The sequence below is a fragment of the Lathamus discolor genome, chromosome 1 (genome assembly GCF_037157495.1).
Source record: "Lathamus discolor isolate bLatDis1 chromosome 1, bLatDis1.hap1, whole genome shotgun sequence".
Lineage (NCBI taxonomy): Eukaryota > Metazoa > Chordata > Aves > Psittaciformes > Psittacidae > Lathamus > Lathamus discolor.
Genome location: NC_088884.1, coordinates 36,265,468 through 36,278,734, shown reverse-complemented (window position 1 = coordinate 36,278,734; position 13,267 = coordinate 36,265,468). Strand labels below are relative to the sequence as shown.

The 13,267-nt window shown below is 42.0% G+C and overlaps 1 protein-coding gene across 9 annotated transcripts in view; it reads right to left on the bottom strand.

Moving 5' to 3' along the window:
* The window catches only part of FAM107B (family with sequence similarity 107 member B), a 61,559-nt gene that overhangs the window by 46,442 nt on the left and 1,850 nt on the right, over positions 1–13,267 (bottom strand). For 5 of the 9 annotated variants that reach the window (XM_065667503.1, XM_065667544.1, XM_065667533.1 and 2 more), the window contains one exon: positions 13,001–13,124. The exons of the other annotated variants lie outside the window; for them this stretch is intronic. The gene's annotated coding sequence lies outside the window, so the exon portion shown is untranslated. The remainder of the gene's footprint in view (positions 1–13,000; positions 13,125–13,267) is intronic. 9 annotated transcript variants of the gene reach the window in all.

The following is a 13,267-nucleotide window of genomic DNA, read 5'->3' as shown; positions in this document are numbered from 1 at the left end:
TGGCTATCATGAGAGGCTGCTATCAGCTGTGGCAAACTCCCCTCTGGAAGAAGCTGTAAGGCCACTCAGAATGGTCGTTGTGCTGTGAGCCTCAACTGCTTCTAGGACTCTGGCAGAGACATCCTGGCTTAGGGAGATGTCCTCCACCTGCTTTTAAGTCAGCTCTGATTCACAGCAACATAAACATTTTGATGGTGAAATGCAGCAGCAAAATGCTTTCTTGCAACAACAGTGACAAAAACACTGACAGCATCTGCATTTACAGGAAACAGGCAACCAAGGAGCAGCCAGCTCAGTAATGGGTTCATCTCTGCTGCCTAAAGCTCACCCTTGCTGCCAGCACCCACACTGCACAAGGACAACATGGTTCTTGCAGTAGGTGATGCAGGTAAACTTTTGGAGAGGTGCCCCACCATCAGTCCACAGGAGGATGATGGAGGGGAAAAGAATCACACAAACCTGCAGATGAAAGGTGTCCCAGCTCACATCCAGTGCCAGGGCTGCACTTTGAGTTCAGTGCTGATGCTGCCCCTAGGCTCTGCCCTTGTGGGGTAGCAGGGGGTACTGCTGGGTTCTGGAGGGACACAGTGACATGTGGTTTGCCTGATGGGGATCTGACAAGACCCCACTTCACCTCAGGCAGCACAGCAAATCTTCCTTCTGACCGCTTAATTCTTCACAGAATCAGCTCAGTGTTAAACCTCATTTGCTGAGCCTGAGGATTAGATAAAAACCAGGAGATTCGGGAACAAAAACAGAAGCAAGGTGGTCAGAATGGTTGTTTCCTTCCTTATTACTCATCACCATAACTGTACCTAAAGGACAACCACTTCCAGGCAGCACTGATACTGGTTCAGTCCCTTATGGAGAGGCAGGCAGGCCACTGCTGGTCTCCAACATAAAAAGTGGAGAACTAACTAAAACCTTGCATAGGTTTGGAGTGAGGAAGTTCATTCCTTCAGCCACCATCAGCTGCCCAGTACCTGCTCAGATGGTTTAAATCTGACTTACTAGGTTGAGCAGCATTTGCAGAAAGACCTCTCATCAACAGGAACTGGGTTAATGGTATGGGAGGAAGCAAGGCACAGGCTTTGCTGAACAGGAATTTTCCTCTCCAAGAAATTCTGCAAGTGGCATCCTGCATCTTGCAGTAAATTGAGGCAACCCTGGACAGACCTCATAAGCAAAGTCAGTGGGAGTCTTGCTGCAGGATCCATACTTTTTGTATATAGAGAGGTGATTTTAAATGGTTTGATGAAGGCAGCTCTTTAGGACACACAAATATAGGGAACCACAACCTGCATCGCCAAGATTTCTTTGCACATAGAGACTTGCCAGCCAATTCTTCTTCAGCTTCACTGCAGAATGGCAACGTAAATGGAAACAGAAGTATTTCTGATAACAGCAAATAATGGCTTAGGAGAGTTGCTCTGATTTTTATTTATTACATGGGCAAGAAGCCAGACAGAGCATTTAGTTAATTAAAGTTTTATTGATAGTAGTAAGTGGTACATTTCTGCTATCTTTTATTTTTCTCCTCCCCTGCAGAATGTGGTCCTCAGCCTCCCTGACAGGAAAGACCCTTGCCTAGGCTGATAAGGGGAAATGCTGTATTAAAAAAGGCAAGTTCTGAACAAAAACCCCAAAAGGCAGGAAGCAGGAAAAGAAATAATGAGACCCTGATACTCTGCAAGTTGGCCAAATGTATCAGCCCTTGTTGTATTTGTTTTTCACAAATTACTCTCCAGGCATGTTCAAGCACTGGGAAGCATACCAGATACAACACGGTTATTGGCCAACAGAGGTAATACAGTTATAACACAAGCTCAGGTCTGCAGCAGCTTTCCTTAATAGGTATTTCCTATGTAAGCAAAGATTGGTCCTACATGATGTGACAGGCCACTGATACAAAGAAATTGCTTTACGATATGATCTTTGACTGTGGAAAAGAAATGAACCCCCACACACACACACACAAAAATCAGCGAACATATATTCACTGTGGGCTTACTGAGTTTCATACCAGCGTGTCCAAGTGTCCACTTCACATAGAGCCAGCTTTGATCTTTCTGTGACACAACCCAGCAGTATGCTGAATTCAGTGGTTAGTCTTCCAGCTCCAAGGCCTGAAGCCCGTTTACAAATACACAACAATTAGAAAGAACAAGAGTTTCTACCCTCATTTTCAAGACTTTGCAATGCACATCTTGCTGAATTACAGGAATAACTCAGTCAGTTACAAAGCAATAAATTAACATTACACCTTCAGATTTGTAACCAAATGAGGGGATTGAAACACAGAGGGGTTTTTTTCCATCTTCAGCTTTACAGATTCTGATGTTGCTCATTGGTTAGCAAGAATAAACACATATTTACTGTGCCCCATCTCAGCTACCCACCAAATGACAGTTAACTAGAGCTGAAGGAAATCAGCATGGTTTGCTTGCACAACAGGCTTCCTAAAAAGATAGCTACCATGTTCTAAAGCATTCAGATGTGAAGTAGGAAGAATCTAGGATGCTGTTCTCATGCCCACATCTTAGCTAAATCAGTATGGCTCTAGCAAAACCAGACTGCAAGAGCCGGGCTGCAAGAGCCACCACAGGGAGTTCCTTGGTGCAAAGCTAAGCCGCAAAAACATATCAAGAGAGACTGTTTCACAATCAAGAAACAAATACAGGATGAGGTTAGGTATTTAAGCTAAATGACCTTAGATTTCGTATATGGTAATTTAAATGTGCACTTGTAGCTCTCCTCATAAGTTTTGTCTGGTTTTTAAAGGGTTTGAAGCATCCAAAATGTGCAGCTCCCCTAAATTTCATGTGAACCAGTGGCTGAGTAATGAAAGACTCCAGCCAGGAGTCCAGGCTTATTCCAGTGCTGCTACACCACAGTTACAAGGAACAGGCCTTGGAAGCACATTGAGAAAATAAAACCCAAACCAAACAAACAAAAACCCAAAACAAACAAAGAATTTGGATCAACAGGAAATGAATTGTCAGGAAAACAAAACCAAGGTTTATGGAAGGCAAAATGGGAGGATCCCCACACTGGCTACAGGGTTTAGCTAGGCAGCATGGAAGAGCTCAAGCTTGTTATGCTGGTGTGAAAGGTTCATGCAAGCTTATCTCGTGCACATCAGCAAGAATGTTTGCAGTTTTGGTTTGCAGCAGAAATACACATGGTGCAAACAGATATACCAGATTATTTTGCTGTTATTGTTATCTCACATCTATTTACTTTCCAGTCTAGTATTACAGCATGACCCATTTTCTTCCCCAATACAGAGATAAGGGCAAAATTTAAACACCATGATGATGAAAACATCAATGCCAGTGCACTTTCCTGCCTTCATTCTTTCTGAAAGTAGATGTCTTGTAGAATACCTCTAGCTTCTGTGGCATACATAAGTAAAAAAAAAAAAAAAAAAAAAATCAGAAAAAACAACCCACCAAAACAAGAAAAAAGCCCCTAAAGCCAAAACTATTCCAGTTTTAAGTACGAAGACCTCTGCTATTAAGAAAAACACACCATCACTGTGATGAACATGATTAAAACTTGATTCTTGCAAGAATCACTTTCAGACATTTTACAAACTTCCTGTAATAACTGACAGCTACAATCTGAAGCATCTTTCACTTTAGAAAAAGCAAAAAGAAACAACTTTAATGAATTGTCTTACACAGGATCATGCAACAAGGTCTAATCCTGCTGCAATGAGAATAAACCCAGTTTAATCCCAGGTCAGTTACTCAGATGAGGAAAAGCTGTCTCACTGAAAGTCTTTCCATTTACTGTGTTCTTTGCTTTTACTCCTCTTGCTTATTTTGCTCATGCTTAGAGGGGAATCAGGCACAGACCCAGCTGCAGTTCATCATCATCATCATTTGGCTGTGGAAGATACATACATGTTTTTACTGCACCACAGAGCTTCGCTCTGTGCTCTGAAAAGCAACACGTGGAGTCCAGAATGTGGCTGGGAGGACAGAAGGTATAGCGCTACCAGGAGTTAAAGCTGCAAGACAGCTTGCTTTTCTTTGGTGCACAAATATGTGTACACCTTAGCCAGATTTCAGCTGAGGGCCTTTACCTTCTGAAGTCAGGATTTCAGCTTCAAAACTGCTGGTTCTGGACAAGACGCTCTTGGCAAACACTACTCAGATGAAGGGGAGAGGAACTGCACTGTTGTACATTTCAGCTTTCCACAAAAGACACAGAAAAATACATACACCAGAAAAGAAACAATTCACAGTAGAGACTAAATTAAGGGAATTAAGATAAAGACAACAGAAAAATCTGACCACCTTACATTGAATAGTATGTGAATACTTCCACTCCAATGCCAATCCAACCCTGTAAACTCCAAGCCCTAGATCCAATTATAAACCCTGGGCAAAGATAAAGAAAGCCATTTAAAAAGACTCTTCTACTCCCCTTCCATTAAGGACTCTGAAGTAATAACACTTAGATCTACTCTAGGCTTTTCATGTCCCAAACTTCAACAAGTAAAGCTTTTAAACTTCTATTCACCTGCTCTTCATTCAACAATTGGTTTACAGAAAGACATTTAAAATGTCTTTAAAAGCACCACAACTCATTGTAGGACCTTTTGATTCTCCAGAATGTACTATCTCATATTTACTTTAGGTTTTCCATGGATCACATTCAAATGAATCACAAGCATCAGAGCAAACAATGCAGTTAAGGAATCTAAATCAAACAACAACTAGTACAGAAAACTAAGAGAAGTTTGCTTTGCTTTCTAACTTAGCATGTTTAAAGCTAAAAAAATTATCACTAAAAGTCTGATACTGCCTCAACTTGTACAGAAACACCATATAAATATATATAACCTCCCTATCTCTTACTTTTCATGGATGACAGGAAGGCATTGACTGAAAACTGCAATTAATTGAATTCTTTCCAAATGCATCTCTAGAAAAATGCAGGGGATGCATGGGAATCCCAAAGCCTGTTACAGACCACACTGTTATCCCAGAATGCACAAGTACTGAGGTGCTGTGGTAACCCCCGAGTACTATCACCCCTCCAGCAAGTGAGTGTTGTGCTTGAATATACATCATCCTTTACATTAACAAAAAAAAAAGTCATGGCCCTTGTGACCCAGAGAGCTCACCAGATACAAAACAAGAAATGTTTATTCTAAACCTAGCCCAAATTGTAATGAAGATTAACATTTGACCAGGTGAAAGTGGTGAGGCATGGAACAGGTTGCCCAGAGAGATGGTAAATGCTCCATCCCCAGCAGTGTTCAAGGCCAGGTTGGACAGAGCCTTGGGTGAGGCATCCCTGCCCACGGAACTGGATGATCTTAAGGTCCTTTCTAAACCAAGCCATCCTGTGATTCTATGACAGAGGGAAAACAGCAATTTAATGAAACCACAGTTAGCGACATCCCATAAGCCAGTGCCAATCACTTGTCTTTGAGTCAGCTGCATTTCCACATTTAGTATGACTGCTCTGGGTGACTCACAGCAATAATCTATCTGGGAAATAAATAAAGGAAATCTCCAGCATGATTGTGTTGCAGCTTTTGAGATGAAGCCTAATTTGCTGTGTGCTCCTCATCTGAACTTTGATTATTGGGAAATCTAATTTGAATTCTAATTTGTCTTTAGGAATTTTCTCAGTAACAACAAGGTTAATGGTAGTGCAAGACACAAAATTGGCAAGCAAGGTAATGATCATGGTCTAACCAGATCCTGTTTTCAGTAAGCAGCAGCATTTTAGGCTACCTACTTGCCTAAAGTAAAGGATTTCTATAAAGGGAAGATGATTTCTATATTGGGGTCATGAGTTTACCCTTGAAATATAAAGTTTATATTATCTCTTCATTTGGTTTCCATTCGTGATGTCCCCAGTTCAAATTCTAACTGTGCACTAATCAGTTGTAGCTGTAGGCAAGTCAATTCAGCCTTTGTTTCTCAATCTGTAAAAGGACAATAATAAATATTTATCTACTCGAAATAGACATTGGAAGGATTTGTTTATCCTGACAGCTTGTTTTTCAAATACACAATATAAAATTTGAAGCAGGAATTACCTAGTTTAACCACATTCACTGGAATGATTGTAGGTCTTTGTAAATGGCTTGTTGAGCTTTCGTATCCTTTCATTCCTGAGGGATATTGTTTCCTACAGTACACTTCTAAAGCCTCCCATTAGCAAAGCATGATACCCTAAACTGAGTTCACAGCATCTTAACTAAAACAGTCTGAAAATACATATGAAAAGACAAAAGTACATTTATTACAAATACATTTAATCTTAAGAATTTCAATGGCTGTATTTTAGAGTATTTTCCCAGTCCCTTTTCTGGGGAAAACACCCAGTAAGAATTAGAGCTCCTTATTTTATTGCTTTTACAGCAGGGAGCTACTTCTGATATTCAATGTTTTCTTGACTAGTATGTGTAATCTGCTGCTTTCTCAATCATAGAATAGTTAGGATTGGAAAGGACATTAAGATCATCCAGTTCCAACTCCCTGCTGAGGGCAGGGACACCTCACACTAGACCATGTCACCCAAGAAATCCGATCTTTGCCTAATTTCACAGCACTCTAAACATCTGCATTTAGAAAGCAAATTAACTACATCTGTGGTTATTTTAGCTGTCAATTAACCAGCTTTCTCTTAGAAAAAAAATACCCCAAAACAAAGTGTAACTCTGGAGATAAAATGAAGATGAATCTCAAGTCTTGTGAATCAAACGGAATGTGCTGGGGCTTCTTCAGCATTAAAGATAAAAAAAGGAATAAACTAACTTACCACTGGCTCAAAATTAAATACTTAATTCTACTAGTCGTGATTTTACTCGTAATAAAGATATTAAGATCTAATACTAAAACAGGAGGAAGAGGTTGAAATGATCCTTTAGAGCAGCCATTTAACAAAGCACTATTTTATCAACACATGCTATGCCCAGTTTCATAGGACTCTTCATTAATTCAATTTCATCAACATTGGAAGGAACAAGCTCTTTGAAAGCACACTCCTCTGCCTTAAATTCTAAGCTCTTGTCTTCCAGTGCACAGAACAGGCATTATAAATGCAGCCCTCCCTCTGTATGCTACCAGATGATGGCAAGCAAAAGACTTAAGCATTTAAACAAAGCCTTCCATCAATACAGAAAACCACAGGAATATAAAACAGGTGACAGCATTGCGCTTCAGCAGCTACAGCCTCTTTTTTCTTGCCTAATTCTGAGGGACAAAAAAAGAAAAGGAGGCTCTGGAAAAGTTTTACTGAAAGCAGATATTGGGATTCTTCAGCAATTAAGGATTTTGTATGGCAGACACCAAGACCTTCATTAGCAGAGCATTAGAAAACCTGGGCATCCTTCTGGATGCAAAGCTAAGTACATCACAGACTGAGCCAACCACAACCTTAGCCTTTTCCTGACAAATGCTGCCGGTAGTCATCCCATGCTAGCAACGCAGTGACAATTTCAAGGAAAGGAAGAATACTTTGCCATAGGAAATCACGGCAGTGGATTAGGAAAAGACTAGGTACCTAAATTACAAGTTGAGCAGAAAAGTTAGCTACTTTGGTACCCATATGGCCCACTGCTACAGCATCAAAGAAGTGCAGCAGTGTTTAAATACTCTCTCTTCTTTTGAAGTTCTTAACCTGCTTATGCTGCTCTTTAGGGATATTTATACTTTCCAGCTAGTTAAGACCTAATTTTTCTCTTTAGAAGCACTAAGAAGCCATCTCCTTAACCTTGTTACCTGTTTCAAGGTAAATAATAGGATTAACAAATCCAAGACAACATGTTACAGTAACAAAATGTAATCCATTCACCAGCTTCAGCCAAAAACATTACAGGGGGGAAAAGCACAACTTTACATAGTGAATCTCATTTTCAAATCAAACAGGACTTAGTTAGACCCATACATCTTGCTAGAAAGTTTCTGCAACTGATGTCACTTTAATTGTGACATTTTACAGCAGACAACTCTAGGAGGACAGTTTGAAATGAAGAGTCAGAGATCAGTCTGGTCAGTGATGCTGGTGTAGCTTTTAAAGGAACTGGGTAAAGAACTTCAAAAGAGGGGAGTATTTAAACATAATTGCACGTATTTGAAGGGCCGCTCAGCAACTCATCCTGCCAAGAAGAAAATTTCCTTTGGCTCAAAGTAAACTCCTTGCTCTTCAGAGGTATAAACTATAATGCTTTTGCTCTATGCACATATTGACATGCAAAGCAACTCAAGACCATCCATACTGACCCCATCCTTAAGTGCTCTGCTCATCTAGAGGTGCACTTCACCCATTTGACAGCATGAACTCCAGCTCCCCTGAAATCTTTTCGGCTTGTTTAGAAGCATCCAGCACAGGCATTGGCCTAGATTAAGAGGGCTGTTATGCACACATGAATGGCTTTGACCCACTTCTCGTCGCATTGTCTTGACTAGTCAGAGCTGTGAACTCTGTTTTATTACTAGTACCAGAACAAAAGCCTGTGTATATACATGAGGTCTTACAAATGCCCGTTCATTGTACAGGCAAAGAGTGAAAAGAATTGTTCTATTATTTCCCATCATCATCCTTCTCTCACCAGCCCACCAGAAGACCCACTGAATGCCATTGCTATTGAGATACTTTTGACAGGCAGGATTTGGCTCCCATTCAGAGCAGGCACCACTGGGTGAGTTTGCTTAGCACCAATGGGCACAAGCATGGAGAACCGAATGTCCTTTCAAGACAGACAAGAGAACTCTTAATATTTAAGTAAGCAAAAGCATCTTAAGGTAGATTTTCCTCTAGACAATAACAAGCAGTTTCATGACTCAGTTTTGCCTTCCTTAAATAGATTATACTGCAAAGCAGGGGAACTGCATCAACCAAAGTCAAACATGAGGGCAGTTTCTCCTCCAAAGCATTTGTGGGTTTTGGCTCTCCAGCTTACCGGAATGGTCAATAATTTGTGGGTACAAGGGAAAAAATAAGACCCACCTCACCACAACAAGCAGCAAGGTTGCTGTCCAGGACATTGAAGTATCCCTTACAGAGAGAGCACGTTTCATGATTCATCACTGTAAAAATAGTTCTCTACAGGACTCTAATGCAGCTCATAAAGACGGTCAGTAAGTGTAAGAAGTTAAGATTTGCAAGAGGACAGAAGAGTGGCTTCGCAGTTCATCCTGCAGGCACACACACTGCCTGAGACTACAGTATAAATGTGAAAATAAATTGATCTCATCCCACTGCTCCTAAATGATTGTGCTGTTCCTCTCTTTGAAAAGTGGCACATAATTGCACAAAAGGCAACCTTCTGGCTTCACATTGACAGAGAAACTTTACAAATGTAAGCAAATCCAGGAGGTTTGCTTCTAGAATAAAGTTAAATAAGGCAAAGGTTATTGCGCTCATCATGAAACTAGGACCCTTTTTCCATCTCAAACAAGCTGATGACCTACTGAAGACTCAATTAACTCCAAGCCAGGCTTAGATCTATAACAGAAAGCAAACTGCACCAAGTCACCACAAAGCCTGCCCTTTCAGCTATAGACCTATCAGTTATAGCAATTACTGATTTCAGATCACAGAATCACAGAATCACAGAATCCCAAGGGTTGGAAGGGACCTAAAAAGATCATCTAGTCCAACCCCCCTGCAAGAGCAGGGTAACCTACAGTACATCACACAGGAACTTGTCCAGGCGGGCCTTGAATACCTCCAGTGTAGGAGACTCCACAACCCCCCTGGGCAACCTGTTCCAGTGCTCTGTCACTCTTACAGTAAAGAAGTTCTTCCTGATGTTAACGTGGAACTTCCTATGTTCCAGTTTACACCCATTGCCCCTTGTCCTATCACTGGATATCACTGAAAAAAGCCTAGCTCCATCATCCTGACACCTACCCTTCACATATTTGTAAACATTGATGAGGTCACCCCTCAGTCTCCTCTTTTGCAAGCTAAAGAGACCCAGCTCCCTCAGCCTCTCCTCATAAGGGAGATGTTCCACTCCCTTAATCATCTTTGTGGCTCTGCGCTGGACTCCTTCAAGCAATTCCCTGTCCTTCTTGAACAGAGGGGCCCAGAACTGGACGCAATATTCCAGATGCGGCCTCACCAAGGCTGAGTAGAGGGGGAGGAGAACCTCTCTTGACCTACTAACCACTCCCTTTCTAATGCACCCTAAGATGCCATTTGCCTTCTTGGCCACAAGAGCACATTGCTGGCTCATGGTCATCCTCCTATCCACCAGGACCCCCAGGTCCCTTTCCCCTTCACTACTTTCCAGCAGGTCAACCCCCAACCTGTACTGGTACGTGGGGTTGTTCTTCCCCAGATGCAAGACTCTACACTTGCCCTTGTTAAATTTCATCAAGTTTCTCCCCGCCCAACTCTCCAGCCTGTCCAGGTCTTGCTGAATGGCAGCACAGTCCTCTGGTGTGTCAGCCACTCCTCCCAGTTTTGTGTCATCAGCAAACTTGCTGAGGGTGCACTCAGTTCCCTCATCCAGGTCATTGATGAAAATATTAAACAGCACCGGTCCCAGCACCGACCCCTGAGGAACTCCACTAGTCACAGACCTCCAGCTAGATTCTGCACCATTGACCACAACTCTCTGCCTTCTTCCTTTCAACCAGTTCTCGATCCACCTCACTACTTGATCGTCAAGCCCACACTTCCTTAGCTTATCTATGAGGATGCTGTGGGAGACAGTATCAAATGCCTTACTGAAATCAAGAAAAACTACATCTACCGCTCTACCATCATCCCTCCACCTAGTCACTTCCTCATAGAAGGCTATAAGGTTGGTCATACATGACTTCCCCTGTTCTTTTAAAACATGATACAGATCAATGGACACAGCACTGCACATAACTGATCCAAAAATCTTTGTGCCTTATTCTTTCATAGACACAACTTGGAAATGCTGCTCGAGTCTCGCCTCCGAGTTTCCTACCCTTCACTGCACAAAACTTGCGGTACTGGCCTGAACACAGGAAGTAGGCTGCTGGTTTGAAACTGAAGTTAAAACTGTAACAGACTTTGCAACTGTAACAGTCAACCACCAAACACGGTGCCGTAAGGAAAAAGCTGACTGCGAACTTCAGTTTTCTCAGTGTGATGAAACACAAAGGTGGGAGGCATCCTCTGAGTTTATGAGTTAGAAAGGGGAAGAAAAGACCACATCCTTCCTTTTCTTGCAGTGCTTCCTGCTAACATAATCCCTGTAATCCAGGGATTACAGCAAGAGAGTTGCCACACACAGTCCTTCGCACCCACACCCTGAAGTGGAAGAGCAGCCGAGCAACAACAGCAGCTCTCTGCGTGCACCCATCAGAAATAAGAGACCCAGAAGTATGAGCGTGGCCTCTCAGGGTGAGGATCTACACTCAAATTATCTCATGCAGCTGCTGGGGTCACACAAAAGCAGTCCTAGTCCTGCCAGGACCCTCCTAGCTCTGCAAAGCTTTCTCTTCTCTTCTGCTGGCACCTGCTTGTATGCAACTGTACAAGGAACCAGATGAAGAACCTCCCAGAGATCCTGCCAGAAACCCATGTGTAAAACAGCACCTACCATTTAAAAGCAGGTGTAGAAAGGAGAAGGAAAATGTCCCTTCCTGTTTTTTCTCTCATGCGTATGCTGAATGTCTTTTCAAGCATTTATCACAAAACCCTGCCATTTGGACTGTGCCTCTTCTCCTACTCTGTGCAGGGCAAAATTCTCATTTCAACACCAGCCACTACTTCAGGAAACACAAGTTCAAGTTCTTGCAGTACTGTGTAGTCATGGATGACCCATTTACTTTCTGGTGGTCTTATTCTTCACCTGCAAAGGAAAGGGGTCTTCCCCACAGTGGGAAGATGCAACACCTTTCTACTTCTGAACAGTGTTGAGAGGATTAGTATGAATGAAGCACACACAGACATAAACCTGACAAGAACATGCAAGATGCGGAAAGAGAAAATATCATCGAGAAATGCAATCCTAGCCAGATAATTGAACTTCCTCCTAAAAAAAACATTTCTCCTGTCAAATTTGCAGCTCTGTGTTCAGGTTAGCAAGTGACCAATTCCCTTTCCACAGCTGGATCCTTCCACTGTCTGATGTTAAAATGAAACATCAACGCCCCAACTTATGTACTCTTTAAGTAAATACAGAAGACTTGCAGGCTCTTTGCAGCATCGTGTTAAGCACCAAACCACACTGCCACTGATATTCAAAAGCACATAAGATCTGGCCAAACCAGAACAATCTTTAGACTAATCACTGAATTAAAGAAGCATTAAGCACTTTTTTTCCCATTCAGAGTTGCGTGTGTCTTGCTCTTTGATACTTGCTTTTTCCAAAAGCATCAGAAGGGTATCAGCTGTCAGTTGTGTCTAACATGCTCTTTTTGTGCACTTATGAAATGCAGATAGAGCCAAAGTTGTACAGCACAAAGATGTCAGATACAAAAATGTCTCAGCAGAGACGCTGTGAAGCTGAGCAGTGAAACTTGTTCTCTTTAAAGCTATCACAGTGCCAGAACAGCCTTAGAGTTGGCCATGTGTATGTAACACTGATAACTGCCTACAAAGATAACAGTTTTATTAAAGAAAATCTTTGTTTTTTAAACTTCTTGGAAGCCAAAGTTCTGTTGAAGAAAATTACCAGTTAAACAGTTCCATTTTTTTTCTCACAGTAAACAAGAATATTTCCTCTTTCTTTCCCCATTTTTAATTCTGCTCCTATTTTTTATGTGATTTTCCCGTCCTTACTAATGTTATGAAGGGGGTTGTCAAAAAGAGCTGTTTCTCAGCATCCGGTGTACAGCAAAATGCAAAAACTGAGTGACTCCCCACCCCCATCCCAGCGACTGTCTCTCTCGAGCCTGGCTGTTCCACAGCCTGACTGTCAGACAGACAATCTGCCGCTTCAGCAAATGCACTGACCAGAGCCACCACATAAGTCAGCTTGTAAAGAAGCATGTGCAAGAAAGATCTCCCGACTACAGCTGCCACACAGCTCCTCACTTACCTAGCTGTTGTGCAGGAATGGTGTAGAGTTCAGTACAGCAAGCCTTGAAACCTTTAAATGCTCAAGGGTGAGCTGGAGTTCAGAGAAACTTCTTAATTTTGAAGAAAGAAAAAAGGGGCTAAGACTGAAAAAAAAGAAAGAAGAGAGTAAATTAAGGGGTGTGAGATCTGAAGCAGAAACAAAAAAGGAAGCAGGGAGGTATTTAGGACCTGATGAGATGGCTCTCCCACCTCTACCTCTTCCTTTTGGGAAGCGCCAGCATACCAT